This window comes from Hemitrygon akajei, chromosome 8 (assembly GCF_048418815.1).
Source record: "Hemitrygon akajei chromosome 8, sHemAka1.3, whole genome shotgun sequence".
Classification (NCBI taxonomy): Eukaryota; Metazoa; Chordata; class Chondrichthyes; order Myliobatiformes; family Dasyatidae; genus Hemitrygon; species Hemitrygon akajei.
The window spans coordinates 121,789,569-121,807,282 of record NC_133131.1 but is presented as its reverse complement, the minus strand read 5'-3'; the positions used below and the strand labels follow the sequence as shown (position 1 = coordinate 121,807,282).

At 40.0% G+C, this 17,714-nt stretch overlaps 1 protein-coding gene across 5 annotated transcripts in view; it reads left to right on the top strand.

Annotated features, from left to right (window-relative positions):
• The window catches only part of cdk14 (cyclin dependent kinase 14), a 590,315-nt gene that overhangs the window by 95,037 nt on the left and 477,564 nt on the right, over window positions 1-17,714 (top strand). Inside the window, exon 1 of one of the 5 annotated variants that reach the window (XM_073054503.1) lies at window positions 12,366-12,889. The exons of 3 other annotated variants lie outside the window; for them this stretch is intronic. The gene's annotated coding sequence lies outside the window, so the exon portion shown is untranslated. Of the gene's footprint in view, window positions 1-12,365; window positions 12,890-12,942; window positions 13,041-17,714 lie in introns of those variants that run through there. One more of the 5 variants, XM_073054504.1, reaches the window with a different exon arrangement.

Genomic DNA, 17,714 nt, shown 5'->3' with positions numbered 1-17,714 from the left:
GGAGGTTTGAAGGAGATGTGTGGATAGGTGTTACTTTACGTAGAGAGTAGTGACTTCTGAAATTTGCTACCAAGGGTGGTGGTAGAGGCAGATACAATAGAGGTATTTAAGAGAATACTTAGTAAAGTACATAAACAACATGAATATTTATTCAAGAATAGAATGTTGTGAGTGGTATTATCCAGCACAGGTAGTATCTTCAGAACAAATTATTGACTCCTCAGTAATCCTTCAAAACAACATGAAATGGTGCCAAAGCCAATCTTCAAACAATATTTGGTTATATACACCTTGGCAGTAGATTTCCTGACAAATGGAAATTAAGCTTTGCCGATGGACTTGAGAGCGTTTAGGTTCTGTGCATAGTAAACAAGAGAGGTTTAGTTTATAATCACTAAGCTGTTGAATGGATCAGCTTGAAAGCATTCCTGATGCTATTTGACCTTGGTCATGTTGATTTAATACCCAGCAAGTTCCCTTTATTTATTTTGCCACTTATCTACACTAAGAGGTCATTTAAAACACCATTTTAATACCAGCAGGTCTTCGGGATGTGGGTGGAAACCAGGATGCCTGTCAGAACCCACATGGTCACGGAGAACTAGCACATTTTATGGAGTGTAAGAGATCAACATTAAATGTGGGTTGCTGGAGCTGAGAGGCAGCAGTTTCATGGTTGTTGGACCACATTTTCATTTTCTGGTTGCTGCATATCCACAGTTTACATCCCCACACTTTTTGAAATATTGTAGTGTCTTAATTGTTTTACATTGTGCCAGGTTTGAAATTCTACGATACAGTTTATTTGCAAACTGGCAAAAAGATGCACTTGCTTTGAATACATAATTTCACTAAATATTTAATTGTGCACTTATTAAAACTTAACCAGGTGTAATTAACAGAAGTAATTATATTTGGTGCAGAGAGTATTGTGCGTTTTAACCAGGTTTAATGCCTCTTTTGTAAGCCTTTCGACTATTTATTCATGCATCAACCAGTTCTTTCAATTTGTGAAGTAACATTGCAGATAATGCGTGACCATTTCATAATGCTTCATTTGTCCTGCTATTAGAGATGTTGTGATATTTGCTTTCAACATTTGTAGATGTGCTGTTGTGTCACTAAGAATGAGATGAAATGCAGTACCAATTCTGTGTCTGGCTTTATGTGTGGAACTTTAAGTTATACTAATTTCTAGTGATAAAATGCTCATTGTCCAGCCAGCAATTTGTGTAATGGAATCACTGCAAGGGAGCTGCATTTTAAAATCATACATTTAAAAAGAAGACTACTGTATGTACTAAATAATTTACAATGATACCTAAATTTTTCATGAAATAAGAATGCATCTTCTTGTGGCTGACTGCCAACTGTAGGAGTCATACAATGTGGAAACAAACCGAGAGAAGTGTCCTGAAGAAGGGTCTTGGCCTGAAATGTCGACTGCCTATTTTTTCCATAGATTCTGCCTGACCTGCTGAGTTCCTCCAGCATTTTGTGTGTGTTGCTATGGAAACAACCTCTTTGGCCCCACTAGTACATGCTGTCCAAGAGTCCCATCTAAGCTAGGCCTACTTGCCCTCGTTTGACTCATGTCCTTCTAAACCAGTGTTTCCCAACCTTTTTTAGCCCAGTGTTCCCCAAAGCACCTTCATACTGTTCCCCAACAGCCCTCTTGGGCACAATATATTTTCTGGCATCTGTATGGTGTTAAAAACATATGAAAAACATATGAAGAAACATATGAAATACCATATGCTAACATGAGAAAAATTATTCTGCTTTAAATTTTTATTTGTCTTTAAACCTAGCTTACACCATACCTGTATGCTGTACAGCAGCTTCAATATCAATGTGATCCTTGAGCTTGATGGTTTTTAGCAAGAGTTGAAATATCTGGTTCAAGTTGTGACAGCAAAAGCCTCAGGTCCCCACATGTTCAAGTGGTTTCTGTTTTTTGTGAGTATGTGGTTCACTGCACTGAAGCCTCTTTCAATAAAGTGGGAGAATGGAAATCCAATGAAGAGCAGTTTGGCTCTTCTTCAAAGACCAGGAAACTTTGTATGACTGCGTAGTCACATACCATAAAAGCTGACATTTCTGAAAGGCCTTTTTGCTTCTTCATCATTCTGAATTTTGATGATTTCTTCTTGCAAGCTTTCTTCCTGTTCTTCCACCTTGCAAAGAAATGGGTTGGTCACCCAATCTGGAATATCCAGACCATTCAAATCCATGAATTGATTCTGAAAATCTTTCTTCAGTTACTGCAGGCGTAAGGAGTACTCTAGCAAATCACCATCTGTGAAAGAGAGCGCCATACTTTCCATGCAGGGAAACTGAGAACATTCATTCCCCCCAATATTTTGCTTATATATTTCCAATTTTCTGATAAAAGTGGACACTGCCTAGATTAAATTGAAATTCTCACCCTGCAGTTTCATATTTAGAATGGTCATTTTGCCATACATATTGGCTAAGTTTGCCACATCTCCATGTAGAAGTTCAATCTTGTTTCCCAAACTCTTTTCAACTTTGACCAAAAATTCAACCACAGTGTCAAAAAGATCAAATAAATGTTTTAAGCATCAGCCTTTTGACAGCCAATGCACTTCAGTATGAAGAAGCAAGCATTCAAACTCTTCATCATTATCTTGGCATAACTGGTGAAATATTTTACTATTTAATAAATTAGCTTTAATTTTGTTGATAGCAGATTTTACAAGAATCAAGTTATTGGCTAAGGTTTTTGACTGTCAGATGTTGATGATGAATTACATGATGGATTGCAAATAGATTTGGAATTTCTTTTTTGTCATAAATGCCACTAAACCAGCATGGCGACCTGTCATGTATGGTGCTCCATCTGTTGCACAAGAAGTCATGTTCCTAATCAGATTACTTTTATCCTCAATATACACTTTGAGCTTGTTGTGGAGTGATACTCTGTTGATATTTGTTTTTAACTTTTTATAAAAGAGAATCTCTTCATAAGCTTTTGATAAACTGTACATATGCCATTAGTAATGCCTCATTGTCTCGCGCTGTTGATTCATCCATTTGTATCCCAAATTCTGGTTTTTGTAGCTCTGTGCATAGTTGATACACAATGCCTTCACTCATTTTATCAATACGACAACTTATAGAGTTATTACTCAGAGGAATTAATTTTTAAAATACTAGTGTCCATTTTGGGAACAGTGGTGAGCATTTCTGATATAGCAGGCATTATTAATCTTCCACCAATTGTATGAAGCTTTCCAAACTTTACTATCATTTTGAAATTGTTATAAGAAGCAACGAGACCACTATCAAGGTCATTTTTAGCTTTCTTGGCAAATGACTCGAGTGTGTAACACTTTTCAAATGCTTCTTTCATCTTCTGGAACTAAGTAATACCATAAATAGCATTTTCAGGGTGTCATTCATATCCATAGAGATTGTGTCATACATATTTATCCATTATTAATGCAGCTAAATTAAGATAAAAAATAAACACAAACTGGGAAAGCCTATTGGATGTTGACGATGGCAGCGAGTTGATGGAACAATAGTAGCAGTACGCAAAGGAATGGTGAGGCGAAGATGAAGACGATCACAACAGCGAAAATTACTTTGTCAAGGATTCAGATTGGAATCTGAATGTCATTTGGGATAGAGCTGGTGTTCGGCAAGATACCTTTATACTATTCCAGTTAGTGCAATTGAGCAATCATGTAAGATCTCAACATCCCCGAAGGTGGTTCTTGACCACACAGATATGAAGCCAAGGTCACTTTCAATGCCTCAAGAGGAAACCTTGGGGTTGGCAGGTTCACTGATTGGCTCTATTTAACCATTTGGTTCTGGCCAGCGCTGTATCGTTGTGCGATCTGTTTTCTGTAGATCTGTAGAGAAAGTTGAGGGGGAGTACTTGACTTACCGACTTTTAACTTGCATGGGTTCATTCCGAAACGTCGACTGTTTACTTTTTTCTATAGATGCTGCCTGGCCTGCTGAATTCCTCCAGTAGTTTGTGTGTTTTGCTTAGATTTCCAGCATCTGCAGATTTTCCCTTGTTTGGAACAGTTGGGCACCCTGGTTGCTAATTTCTGCATCCCCAATATTGGCTGTTTGGTTGGTAAGGTTGGATGAGATTGCTGAGTTTGAGACGCAGTGTGAGAACTGCTCACCACCTGCAGATCTATGGTTCCTCCTGTGTTTCAGTGCCTTGTCCTTTTTTCTGGAAGTGCCTGTTCTACCAGTGGTCGGTCAGGTCTCGTGCATCAAGTTAGGTTATCACTTACTCCCTCTCCCACACAAGAATCCAGAACGCCCTTCCAACGACTTCTATTTCCCCTTTACCCCCTTAGGACACATAACTGTGCCCATTAGGAATCACTGGTCTACCTTAACTATCCTTGTACCTGTCTGAGTACATGTTAAATGTTGTTAATGTACCTATCCACTCGCCTCCTGTGGCAGCTCATTTCAGATACTGACCACTGTTTAGGTAAAAAAGTTGTTCTTCAGTTTCCTATTAAGTCTGTCCTCTCTTACCTTTAACATATGCCTTCTAGTTCTTGATTCCCTAAACCTGGGTAAAAGGTAATTGCTGCCTCTTTGATTACCTTTTAATTAAAGTGAGAAGGCAGGATTACATCAAATGTTGTTGGGGTTTGCTGTCCATATTTTTGTTCTGGGTTTAAGCAGGGTTCTAACAGCCATTAATTACAATATCAAGTATGTACTAACATGTAAAATGTACTTCTCGTACCTGTTAACGTGCGCCAAACCGGAATGCTGCAGTTTGGTTAGCACAAGCCAGTGTATCGGTAGGGTTGCCAATGACTACTGATGCCACTGCCACATGTTGTATTGCTGCACTAATCGGACCACCCCCATGATGCAGATGAGTCTGTCCTTTGGGCCTGGATCAGTTATTACAAGAGTCCTATTTTCTAATTCAATAACTAATTGGATATCTTCTTCAGTAGAATCTCGCAGCTTGAAAGATGAGTTGTTTTTCATAGCAAAATTACAGATTTGCTTGATCACAAATTTAACTGGGATCTACAGTTATTTTCAGAGACTTTAATATCACGCTTACTTTAGTTCCAGCATTACTTAATCTCCTCTTTTAAGGACAGCTATATATTTGAAGTATTATTATTGATTTTTTGACTTCAGCATTGGTCTGTCTTTGCTTGGAAGTATGGCATTAAAACTCATTGTGGTGTATAATTGTAGAGGTATGCTGCTCCTTGAGTGTGCTCTGATTTCTTAATTGCTGCTGCCGATCTGGCTTCATTGATGTGTCTTTAGCTGTAGGAGGTGAGAAGAGGTGAGAGGAAATGGGATATTTCAATCTTTCTATGAAGACTTGCTTGTTTACAACAGCCCTAACTGGTCTCGATCTCATTTTTAAGATTGTGCCTAGATGTTGACTCTACGCAATGAAAGGGGTTTCACTTATTTCTCTCTCATTCATTTCCTTAATTCATCTTAAACACCTTGGTTAACGATCCCTGAAATGGCTTTCTTTAAGAGTATGGAAATCTAGTTTCTTCACATTGCACTCAGTGTGAAATTTGAACTTTGTTAGTCTTGGTCTAATTTTAATGAATATCAATTACGTTTCCTCTGAGGCCAGTATACTTCCTGAACTTTGGTAGTCAGATCTGAATGCAATGCTCTAACAATTGTTTTATAGAACTGTAACCTAATTTCTACTTTTGTATTTAAGGTTTAATGAAATAAAACCTTTCAATTTCTTTATATATCCATCCATATATCTCAAATTCTTTTCTTCTTCATGGGTGCAGTCACTGTTTATTCAGGTCCCAAGTGAATCCTAACATTGAAAGCCATTTAGCAAAGTTTCTCCCATTCTTCTCCCAATTTACAGTTATAAATTAAGTGGAGGAATATGGAGTTTTGTGACATGACCTTGAGCATTGCAGTCCTATTTAATTTAGTTTTTTTTTCAGAAGTGGGCAAGGTTATTTCAGATTTTCTGCTTTACAGAGTTTGCTGATATCACTCATGGATATATAATCTAATTATTCTAATCATTTTCAAAGGTGACTAATTTAAGTGATTGTTATCCCATTTAAACATCTTCCAAAGCAGTTTAATAAGGAGTAACATCTCATATTCCATCTCGGAAGCCCCCAGCATTTATTTCACCAACTTCTGGTAATTTATTTTTCCCTTCCCCATTCCCTCTTCTTTATTCCCCACCCTGACTTGTTGACTCTTCTCACTTGCCTGTCACCTCTGCCTGGTGTCCATCTTCCTTCCCTTTCTCCCATGGTCTGTTGACTTCTCCTATCAGATTCCTTCTTCTCCCGCCCTTTGCCTTTTCCACCTATCACCTCTCAGCTTCTTGCTTCAGATCCCCCATCCACCTGGCTTCACCTATCACCTTCTACCTACCCCTTGTCTTCCTACCCCTCTCCAAACCTTATTCTAACATCTTCCCCCACTTTCCAGTCCTGATGAAGAGTCTCAGCCCAAAGCGTCGACTATTTCCATAATTTCCATAGATACTGCTTGACCCATGTTCCTCTGGTATCTTGTGTGTGTTGCTCTGGATTTCCAGCATCTGCAGTATCTCTAGTGTTTATAATGTATTCTTCATTTGAGGCTGGTTTATTGAGATGTTAGTTTATGAATTGGCTTCTTTGTGATGAACAATTTATTCTCAGAACAAACACAGGAGATTCTGCAGATGCTGGAAATCTTGAGCAACACACAAAATACTGGAAAGTTAGGCAGCATCCATGGAGAGGAATAAACTGTTGACCATGACAGTGGCCCAAAACATTGACTGTTTATTCCACTCCCTAGATGCTGTCTGACTTGCTGAGTTTTTGTGTGTGTTACTCTGTCCTCACACTGTTTTGAACCTTCTGATGCAAGCTAAATCTTTGTCAAACTGGCATATCTTTAATCATCACATTAGTAACAATGAAGAAATTAAACATTACTGAAAAAATAATGACTTCTAATTCATGGGCAAAATGCTCTGTGACCATTTGGTGGAAAATGCTGGCAACTGAGAAATTATTTGGACATGTAAGCATTTGTACATCAACATAAGACCATAAGACAAAGGAGCAGAATTAGGCCCTTCAGCCAGTTGAGTCTGCTCCATGCTGATCCTGGATCCCACTCAACCCCATACACCTGCCTTCTTGCCATAACCTTTGCTAAGACCATAAGAAGAATGTGAGAAGGACTTGCTAAATCAGTGGATTCTGGTTACTATGTCATTGGTTAATCAGAGCAATTGACCTGGGTGATGGGGGTTCTTAATGAAGCATGCTGCCTTTTTGAGGCATTGCTCCTTGAAGATGCCTTGGATACTATGGAGGCTAGTGCCCATGACATCCAAATCTTAAAGAACAAAAACTAATGAAGAAAATTGCTGGGATTCCCTTAATTTATTTGGGACACTATGTCATTTAATTAGGACAGGGGACTGTTTCTGATTGGCCTCTAATGAATGTCAGTCATGTGCACTTGTGTGGCTGATAGACATTACACCATGCTTAGAGCACAGTTTTTAAATAGTGTCAGGTGTGTGTGTTTGTGCCTTAAAAAAAAACTGATTTTTTTGCCACTTGCTGAGAAATAAGCAGTAAGACAATTATGGATGCTTTGCTCACTGCAGTTTCAAGCATTCAGGCTTAGAGATGCCAGCAATGGCCAGGAGTGAAGATGAAATGATTTCACTGCTTCAACAAGTTGGGAACTATGAGGAATTTGAAGGTTTCAATAATGATGTTAAATGTTACAATGAAAAGGAAGATCAGAATCAGATTTACTATCACCAGCATTTGTCATGAAATTTGTTGACTTTATGGCAACAGTACAATGCAATACAGTCAGCCTTCCATATCTGTGTAGCCTCCCGCCAATTCACAGATTCTCAGTCTCTCTCCAGCACTCATTGTTTGAGCATTGTTTTCCTCGCGTCTCGTTCGTTCGCAACTTGTGTTGTGAGCAAGAGGAAGGAGTTTAAGGCTAGTGAGGGATGGCTGGCTAGCTATGTATAGTGCTCCAGCCTCAAGAACTTAAAGATCATGGGAGAATTGGCATTGGCTGATGCCGAGGCAGCATCAACGTTCCCAGAAGAGCTATGATGGTTGCGTCTGTACTGAACATGTACAGACTTTTTTACTTGTCATTATTCCCTAAACAATATAGTATAACAACTATTTACATAGCATTTAGAATGTATTAGGTATTATAAGTAATCTAGAGATGATTTAAAGTATACAGGAGGATGTGCGTAGGTTATATGCAAATACTACGCCATTTTATATAAGGGACTTGAGCATCCGCAGATTTTGGTATCCACAGGGGGGTCCTGGAACCAATCCCCTGTGGATACCGAGGGATGACTGTACATAATAATAGGTAAAAAAAAACTGAATTACAGTAACTGTGTCTGTGTGTGTGTGTGTGTGTGTGTGTGTATGTGTGTATGTGTGTGTGTGTGTGTGTGTGTGTGTGTGTGTGTATCTATATATAAGAAAGTAGTGTTCATGGATTCAATGTCCATTCAGGAAACTGATGGTAGAGTAGAAGAAGTTGTTCCTGAATCATTGAGCGTCTGCCTTCATGCTTCTGTAACCTCCTTCCCGATGGCATTAATGAAAACAAGACATGACCTGGATGATGGGGGTCTTTAATGGTGGATACCACCATTTTGAAGTATTGAGTGCAAAGTTGTGACAGCACTCAAGAGGCTCATATACCTTGCTCCTCTATGCCCTCTCATCACCATCAAAAATTCTGCCAACAATAGTTGTAATGTCAGTAAATTTATAGATGACATGTGAGCTGAGCATAGCCACACAGCCATGGATGTAGAGAGAGTTGAGCAGTGGGCTAAGCAAACATCCCTGGGGTGTGTAGATTGTCAGTGAGGTGGAGATGTTATTTCTGATCTGCACAGATTGTGGTCTTCCGGCTAGGATGTTGAGGATTCAATTGCAGAGGGAAGTACAGAGAGCCAGGTTCTGGAGCTCTTTGATTAGAACTGCAGGAATGATTGTGTTAAATGCTGAGCTGTAGTCAATAAACAGATTTGGAGAATGGAATCATCAATAGCTTTGTATGAAGGCAGTCAATATCTGTTTTGTCTGATTTTGTCAATTGCATACACTGGATGAATTCCTTCATTGATAGCTATTAATACACAGTTTTATAGAACTATTGTACTACTGGAAGTACAATATATTGTTCTGTAATTTGTAGTACTGGTAATTTGTTCTTTATTTTATTTAAATACGTAATTTGTTACTCTTTTTTTCTTTTTTATACCTTTTTAAATAACTTTTTTACTATTTCCATGAAACTTTGGTTAATCGTTGAAGCTGCGTAATTGCGCCATAATGTACTGGTCCCGATGTGTCCCAATTAACCAGAATCCTCTGTACTTAATATCACGGTTTAATATCTTTTAATTCATCTTCATTCCATATCAGAATATTGCACAGTTGTTGACTATTTTTAATGCAGTGACTTTCCGGATGGCACTACATCCATAGAACCCATAAAATCTGCACCAAGCATTACAGTGGCCATAGTATGGAGATCGTCAGCAACACACGCAAAATGCTGGAAGAACAGCAGCTATGGAAGGAAATAAACAGCCAGCATTTTAGGATGAGACACTTCATCAGGGCTGTGAGATTTTTTTAATATACCTTCATCACATTAATTTCTCCACTATTTCAGAATTTCTTCTGTATTTTGTCTCTGCTAATGTTAATTCCTTTTAAGTTTCTCATTCTTATTAGATATTTGGTTCCTTGCTATTTCTGGAATGTTCTTCTGTGATTACTGTTGCAGAATATTGTTTTAAATCCATTATTTCTTTAATTTGCTGAAAATTTTCACAGTCTCTACCCTTAAGGGGCACACTTTAATTTTTGCTGATCTTTCTTTTATAGAAAAGAGCTAGATTCCGTGATCTTTGACTCTTTGTTACTTCCACCTATCACCTCCCAGCCTTAATCTGTCCATCATTTCACTCGCCTGGATTCACCCATCACCTGCAAGCTCTTGCTTCACCCTTCCCTCCACCTTTTTATAGTAGCTATCTCCCCTCTTTCATTCCGGTCCAGATGAAGGGTGACAATGGGACCTTCAGTACAGGCGGCAAGGTATTGTAGGGGTTAGTAAAATGCTAAGCAGCGCCAGCGATCGCCCATCGGGGTTCAGTTCCTGCTGCTGTCTGTAAGGAGTTTGTACGTTTTCCTCATGACCATGTGGGTTTCCTCCAGGTGCTTCACTTTCTTCCCACATTCAAAAGACAGATGGTTAGGTTTAGGGTCAGTGAATTGTGAGCATACTTTGTTGGGGCCATAAGCATGATGACACTTGCACAATCCTCAAACTGTGCTGGTATTTGACACACGAAATGTATTTCACTATCCTTCAATGTTCCAATATTCATCTGACAGATAAAGTTGATCTGAAATTGGCCTGGAATATCAGCTGTCCATTTCCTTCCATAGATTCTACTTGGCCTGCTAAATTCCATCAGGGCTTTTTCAGTTGAACTAGAAAATAAAATATTTGGGATTAAGGACGGAAGTTAAATGGGAAAACTTCCATTTGCAAGTAAAAGGATGTTGAACAAGCCGCTGGATAAATTTAGTGCATGTTTACAAACCAGTTCAACAAATTTGCAGTTGGTGGATACAGTGGAATTGAGTTAATGATCTTATTGATCTTTTTCCATTTCTCAAAACTCTTGCTGCACTGGAGCAACATTTGCAGGAACTACAGGAGAAATTCAGCAGGTCAGGCAGCATCTCTGAAGAGGAATAAATGTGAAGTTTCAGGCTGAGACCCTTCATCAGGACCGGAATGGAAGGGGAGAAAAGCCGAAATCCCCCCCATCCTTTACAGTCCTGATGCGGGCCTCAGCCCAAAATGTTTCCTTTCAAAGATGTTGCCCGATCTGCTGAGTTCCTCCAGCAGTTTGTGTTTGCTCCAGATTTCCAGCAACTGCAGAATCTCTTGTGTATAGATCTTGCTGCACTACTTTTTAAAACACTCTACAGCAAAGCCTTTTTTTTACAGCAAAGCAAGTTTTATTGGAGAAGAATATTTGCATTGAAAACTCAGAAAGTTGTATTTTTAATTAATTGAGGGAGTGTGTTGAACGCTGGCCAGCTGAATGTGGGTCACTTTAGCATCCAGCTGGAAATTCTGCAGTTAGACCTGTAATGGAGGGGAGGTCATTAATCTTACAGCTGCTAACTATCCCAGGAAACTGGTCCACTCTCCTGGTTTAATTTCAGGTCTACTTGGGAGATTAAGTTCTCTGTATTTCATTTCATCCCATGGCAAATGTTTGTTCTAATTAGCATTGTGAGAGGCTAACATTTCACGCATGGTGCAATTTCATTTAAACTGGCATTGCAGTTTTTAAAAGGATTTAAAATGTATTAATCAACTTGTGTCTAAGCTAAAGTTTCATTTGGTCCCTACAAGAGTAAAACTGAACTCCACCAAAGAGGGGATCAGTCATTTGATTGATTTGTGTACGTGTGAATGGGACAGAAATTGGTTCACAAATTTAAACATGATTGCTGTGTAGATTAGTGCCTTCTATCGCGTCATTCACACACACTCCACATTACAACAAACCACTGGAATGTCAGCTATGTACCGAATGCTCATTAGCTGAGATGTTTACTGTGAATTGTTGAAATGTGGTTTTCATCAGCTAAAGGAAAAATAAACATTCCTTAAAGCAACATTATACAAGCTTCAGTGATGGTAAATTTTGCCTTGTAATATTTAGGCAGCCTCGCAAAAGATGAGTTTTTAAATGGGGCTCTTTTAGTGAGGAGAAACTTGCACTGTTGTTCAGCAGATTTTAGCTGGACTGGGGGATGGCAGAAGCAAAAATGCTTCATTAGAGCTTTTGGCAACGTTTTGAAGGAAACGATTCAAGTATGAGTGATTTTTACAGAAGTGTTTTCAGGGATGACTAATGGTGTTGCTTCTGATACGAGCTTCCACCTCACTAGTTCCTAAGCTCTAACTTTCAATACGTTCCTTTCTGTAAGCGAAATGTTCAAGTTGAATTTCTCCGTGCTTCAGCGAACATATTGTGGGCTCAGATAAACAAACCATCCTCGTGCAGCTGTAGACTAACAATATATCCCGACCATTAAGCGCTCGCCGCGGCTGAAGCCGAAGCCAGTGTTTGAAACGCTTTTCTTTTGAGAATGTAAGCAGTGTTTCTGACCCCATGCTATTCACGTGTCAGCTTTGCTTGTAGCTTTCCGGAAAGCGGATGTCCATTTCACTGCGAGGGGCGTGTTCTGCTTTATTCTGCGGCAGTTATTTCCCACATTCTTACACGATTACTGTAAACTGTTTGACGCTGCGCTGCAAATTGAGTTCTAATTGAATTCTGTAAATGAATGAACGCGGTACAGTGACTGTCAGGACAAAATCCGCATGGTTACTTCTGGCTGCAGTCATGCTGCAGAGCTAGACTCTGCTTCCCTGCACTACACAGACCAGTTCATCCCCGCGCCGGGTTGGTTTTCTTCATAACAGAGTTTCAAAGGATTATATTGTTTTTAAAGTCGTGTATTTCTTCTGCAATACATTTTGTATCGACTGCGCTACCGCATTGTAGATGAAGGTGCACCGTGGCCGCATTGACTTTAACGGGGATGTTTAGTTCCCTCTTTTATTCCACCCCCCCGCCCCTTTCCAAGGTAGTACAACCTGCACTAGCAAGCTGAAATGGTCCAGGAGATATTTCGAGTTCATTTATTGAACATGATTGGTCTGTTAAGGATCCAGCAGAATTCCTAGATGTTGGAGTGTTTGTGAAAGAACCCTGCAAAGTATCCAGGACGAAAAGGTAAGGCAGATGGCTGTTTACAATGTGAAACATGACTGTAATGGAACAGCTTGAATCAGCATTCCCAGCGTAGTGCAACACCTGGGAATGCTGTGATGTTGATGCAGCTCATGCCTCTGCCTCTGAAGTGGTTATTGATACCCTATTTGAGGTAAAAAAAAAATGCATGTTTTGTTATATGACAGTGCTGGAGATGATAGTGATATCCTATATTAATGGTTAAAATTTTTAAAAAAATGTCATAGCATCTGTTTTGCAAGAATATACTTTGTTTTTGGACTGTTTATTCTCAAGAATCTCTTGTTGATATACTGTTTGAGACTGCATTGCAAAAAAAAGGTCAGCAAAATCCACACTGGGTTAAAGTGGCCAAATAAATAAGGTTCACTTTTCTGTATCGATGAGATGAATACACTGCATATACATTAGTAATCAGCATGAAGTTTGGTCTGCAACTCATAATTGCCATCTGAATTAACTACAATTTGCTGCCAAGATTTGAAATGACAGAAGCGGTCACTGGAGAGTGTTGCTACTGTTGAAGCAGAATTAAACAGAGGCAGCAGCTGCTGCCCAGTGTTATGGCTGACTTCTGGATGATTGCTCAGCAAGTTGAAGAAACATTGCATCATTTTTATCCAATTAAAATTATATCTCTCAGTTTTGATGCAATGTGTAGTGGTTACAGGTTGCTCCTAAATAGTTAACTTCACAGTACATTAAGGCGATCAAAAATGTAAAATACGCCAATATTGTACGTGGCCACTGCCCGACCGAGTTGCATTTTTTAAGTTACTGACCCAAAGTAAGGGCCCATGGTATTACGGGAAAGATGACAACATGGACAGAGATTAGCTGACCACAGAAGGCAAAGAGTGGGAATAAGGGAGGCCATTTCTGATTGGCTGTCGGTGACTAGCAGTGTTCCACAGGGGTTGGTGTTGGGCCCGCGACTTTTGATGTTATATGTTAATGACCTGGATGACAGAATTGATGGCTTGTGCCCGAGTTTGCAGATGACACAGAGACAGGTGGAGTGAAAGGTAGTGTTGAGGAAGCAGAGGGACTTGGACAGATTAAGAGAATGGGCAATGAAGTGGCAGATGGAATAGAGGTATTGGGAAGTATATGGTCATGCTCTTTGGTAGAAGGAATACAGGCATGTTTTCTAAATGAGTTCACAAGTCAGAGGTGCAAAGGGATTTGGGAGTGCTTAGTGTAGGATTTCCTATAGGTTAAATTGCTGGTTGACTCAGTGGTAAAGAAGGCAAATGCAATGTTAGTGTTCATTTCAGGGAATTAGATATGCAAAAGCAAGGACCTAATGCTGAGTCTTTAGAAGGCATTGGCCATGCCACACTTGGAGTATTGTGAGCAGTTTTGGGCCCCATAGCTAAGAAAGGATGTGCTGGCATTTGCAAGGGTCCAAGGAGGTTTACCAGAATGATGACTGAATGAAGGGTTCATATATGAAGAAGAAATCATAAACACGAGAAATTCTGCAGGTGCTGGAAATCAGGGCAATATATACAAAATGCTGGAGGAACTCAGCAGGTCAGGCAGCATCTATGGAAATTAATATACAATTGCCGTTTTGGATCGAGACCTTTCTTCAGGACTGAGAGGGAAGGGAGAAGAAGGAGGCTTGCAGGAAGGTGGTAGGTGAAGCTGGGTGGGTAGGAAAGGTCAAGGGCTGGAGAAGAAGGAATCTGATAGGAAAGGAGAGTGGACCACAGGAGAAAGGGAGAGAGGAGGTGACCCAGGGGACAGCTCTGGATACCAAGTCATTGAGTATATTCAAAGTGGAAGGAAGTTGATAAGTTCTTGATAAGTAAGGGTGTGAAAGGTTACAGGGAGAAGGAGAATAATAAATCAGCCATGATCAAATGACAGAATTACTTGATGGGCGGAATACCAAGTTCTTTTCCTATGTCTTATGGTTTTATAATTAACTCTCATGGAGCAAGACCTGCACAGCATTCCAATGTGAAATGATAAATGCTAAAGGCATTATATATTGTATGAAAGTGAGTGTTCTTTTTAGAACTGTGTGTACCTAAAGGCATAATGCTAAGAATTGTGCACAGCCAATTGCCAGCCAAGTGCCAGCCAATAACAAAATCTAATGCAAAAATGGCTAACAACTTTTCATTAAAATGTAGAACAAATGCCGTTTGTCCTAGCAAGCCTGCACTGACCATGATTCCAGTCTAACTGAGCCCATCTGCCTGAATACCTCTTTACTTTGACTATTGTGTCTGTTTCTAACTTACCACTCTGTTGCTCAACTCTGCCGGAGTCTTCCTCCTTCTCATTTTAAACCACTGCCTTCTGGTGTATGACCCTGGGGGAAAAAGACTCTGTCTATGTCTCATAATTTTATACATTTTCACAAGTTCACCCCTCCAGCTCGGATCCGATGCACCGAACAGTCAAAGTTTGTCCAACCTTTTTTAATAGCTAATTCTGGTAACATGTCGCTGAACCTCTCCAAAACCTCCAATCAGTGATCAAAACTGCACACAATGTTCCAAATGTGGCCTAACTGAATTTTTTTTTAATATAGAGCTGCAAAGTGACTTCTGAACTTTGGTATTCAGTGCAATTCTATTGTTATTGCTTGCCCACTTTACCCCTTCCTCTCCCCCTCTCCCTGATCAATTGGTGGCCCAGTGCTGGGGTTGGCAGCTCACAGCACTGAAGACCTGGTTGGTCTGGAGTTCCCACATTCTATCTGTAACCACATAGGGTTCCTCCTGCATTCCAAAGACTTTTGTTTTAATGGGTTAATTGGGCACCGTATACAGTACTTTGTGTTTAAGTGAGTGGTAGAGTCTGAGATGGGAAGTTGGTGGGAATGTTGGGAGAATAAAAAGGTGGGATTTCTGTAGGATTACTAATGGATGGTTGAAGGTCCTGTTCTGCACTGCATGACTCTGATGTCACTGATGTCCAAAATTGACCAAAGCATAACTGGACCACCCACCTTAATACTGTAGTTGTAAAACCTGGTGAGAATCTGGACCTACTAATCCGTTACTTTCAAGTTTGAAAAAAATCACCTGTTTTCAACTTGCCTTGATGTGATGGTAAACTATCCAACTAAATAGAGGTGTTACATTGTTGGAAAATGTGTTAGGAACTTGATGTGGCATGGAATTCTGTGGTTGACTGGGCTCTGGTTCATCCTAGTTCTTCCAGTGCAATCTAGAAATCTACCTTCCCAAGGGGATTGGCGAGATGCAGGGCCACAGGTAGCCTACTGCACTGACAAGAATGGCCTTGATACCTACTGAGTGAAGCCCCATCCCAGCCATGCCAGCTGTCAAACCTGCTGTTTAAATTGAATCTGCACTCTATCAATTAATCATAATTGCCTGTCCAAAATTAAAAATGTTAAATGGATTTAAATGGTTTAAAAAATAAAGTATACGCACGCGCGCGCGCGCGCACACACACACACACACACACACACACACACACACACACACACACACACACACACACACACACACACACACACACACACACACACACACACACACACACATTTTCCCTCTGACTTTGTTGGACTTGTTCTTAGACTAGTTATCTTGGTGTGCGTTCAGCAGGCAAAATTCCAAGCCTAGGTGTGCAGAAGTCCTTCCGTAGGTGCTCTGCCAACAGATGGCAGGATGCACTGCAGCCTCTGCTCTCAAATTGCCCAGGTATTAGCATATCTGCCGGCAGATTCTTTGTGGCCCTGAGTGCCTGAGTGGAAGATATGTTCTATAATGTGCAGAGCTTCAACACCGCGTATTTTTCACTGAGTATTTTAGATAATTCTAAACACAATTGTAGGAAATCTGTGCAGTTAGCCTTGTATGTAAATCAAAATCTTTGTGGTAGTTTGATGTACCACAGCATGTTTGTTTATTTATTTATTTAGAGGTAGGGCACAGTAACAGGCCCTTCTGGACCAGTTATGTGTGACCAATTAACCTACTGACTGGTACGTCTTTGGACTATGGGAGGAAACTGGAGCGCGGGAGGAAACCCACACGGCCACAGGGAGAACGTACAAACTTCTTAAAGGGCTAATGTGCTGACTGCTCTGTGATTAGTTTTAGGGTTTCTTTTTCCGTAATATCGAGCTCCTACTGATATCAATGTTTCAAATTGTTCAGCTATTAAGGGAATTAGAGTTAAACTGGGAATTATTAAGTAAAATTTCTGATGCCAGATTTCAAGTGAACAGTTGAATAAGTGGTAGTTTAAAAATTAGCAAAGTCTACTACAGAAGCCTTTTCAAATTTATTGAAACTGAAATATCACCTGAATGTTTAGATAACTATGACAACTTGTGTATTAAGAATGTTTAAGTTTGTTGGGTAAATTTGTGGGTGTTGATCTATGACGCTGACTGCTACCTGAATGCAATTCATAAGTTAACATTTTGAATGATGTCCACTTTTGCTCTTGATACCTGTGGAATATGATGAGGAGGTCATTTGACAAAACACAAATTAATTTGGAAAAGATACTGCAACACACACTAAATGCCGGAGGAACTCAGCAGGCCAGGCAGCATCTGTGGAAAAAAAGTACAGTTGAAGTTTTGGGCCGAGACCCTTTGGCAGGAACGGAGAAAAAAGATGAGGAGTAGATTTAAAAGGTGGGGGAGGGGAGAGAGAAATACTAGGTGAATCCAGGAGAGGGACGGATGAAGTAAAGAACTGGGAAGTTGATTGGTGAAAGTGATACAGGGCTGGAGAAGGGCGAATCTGATAGGAGAGGACACAAGGATATCGATGAAAGAAAAGGGGGGAGGAGCACCAGAGGGAGG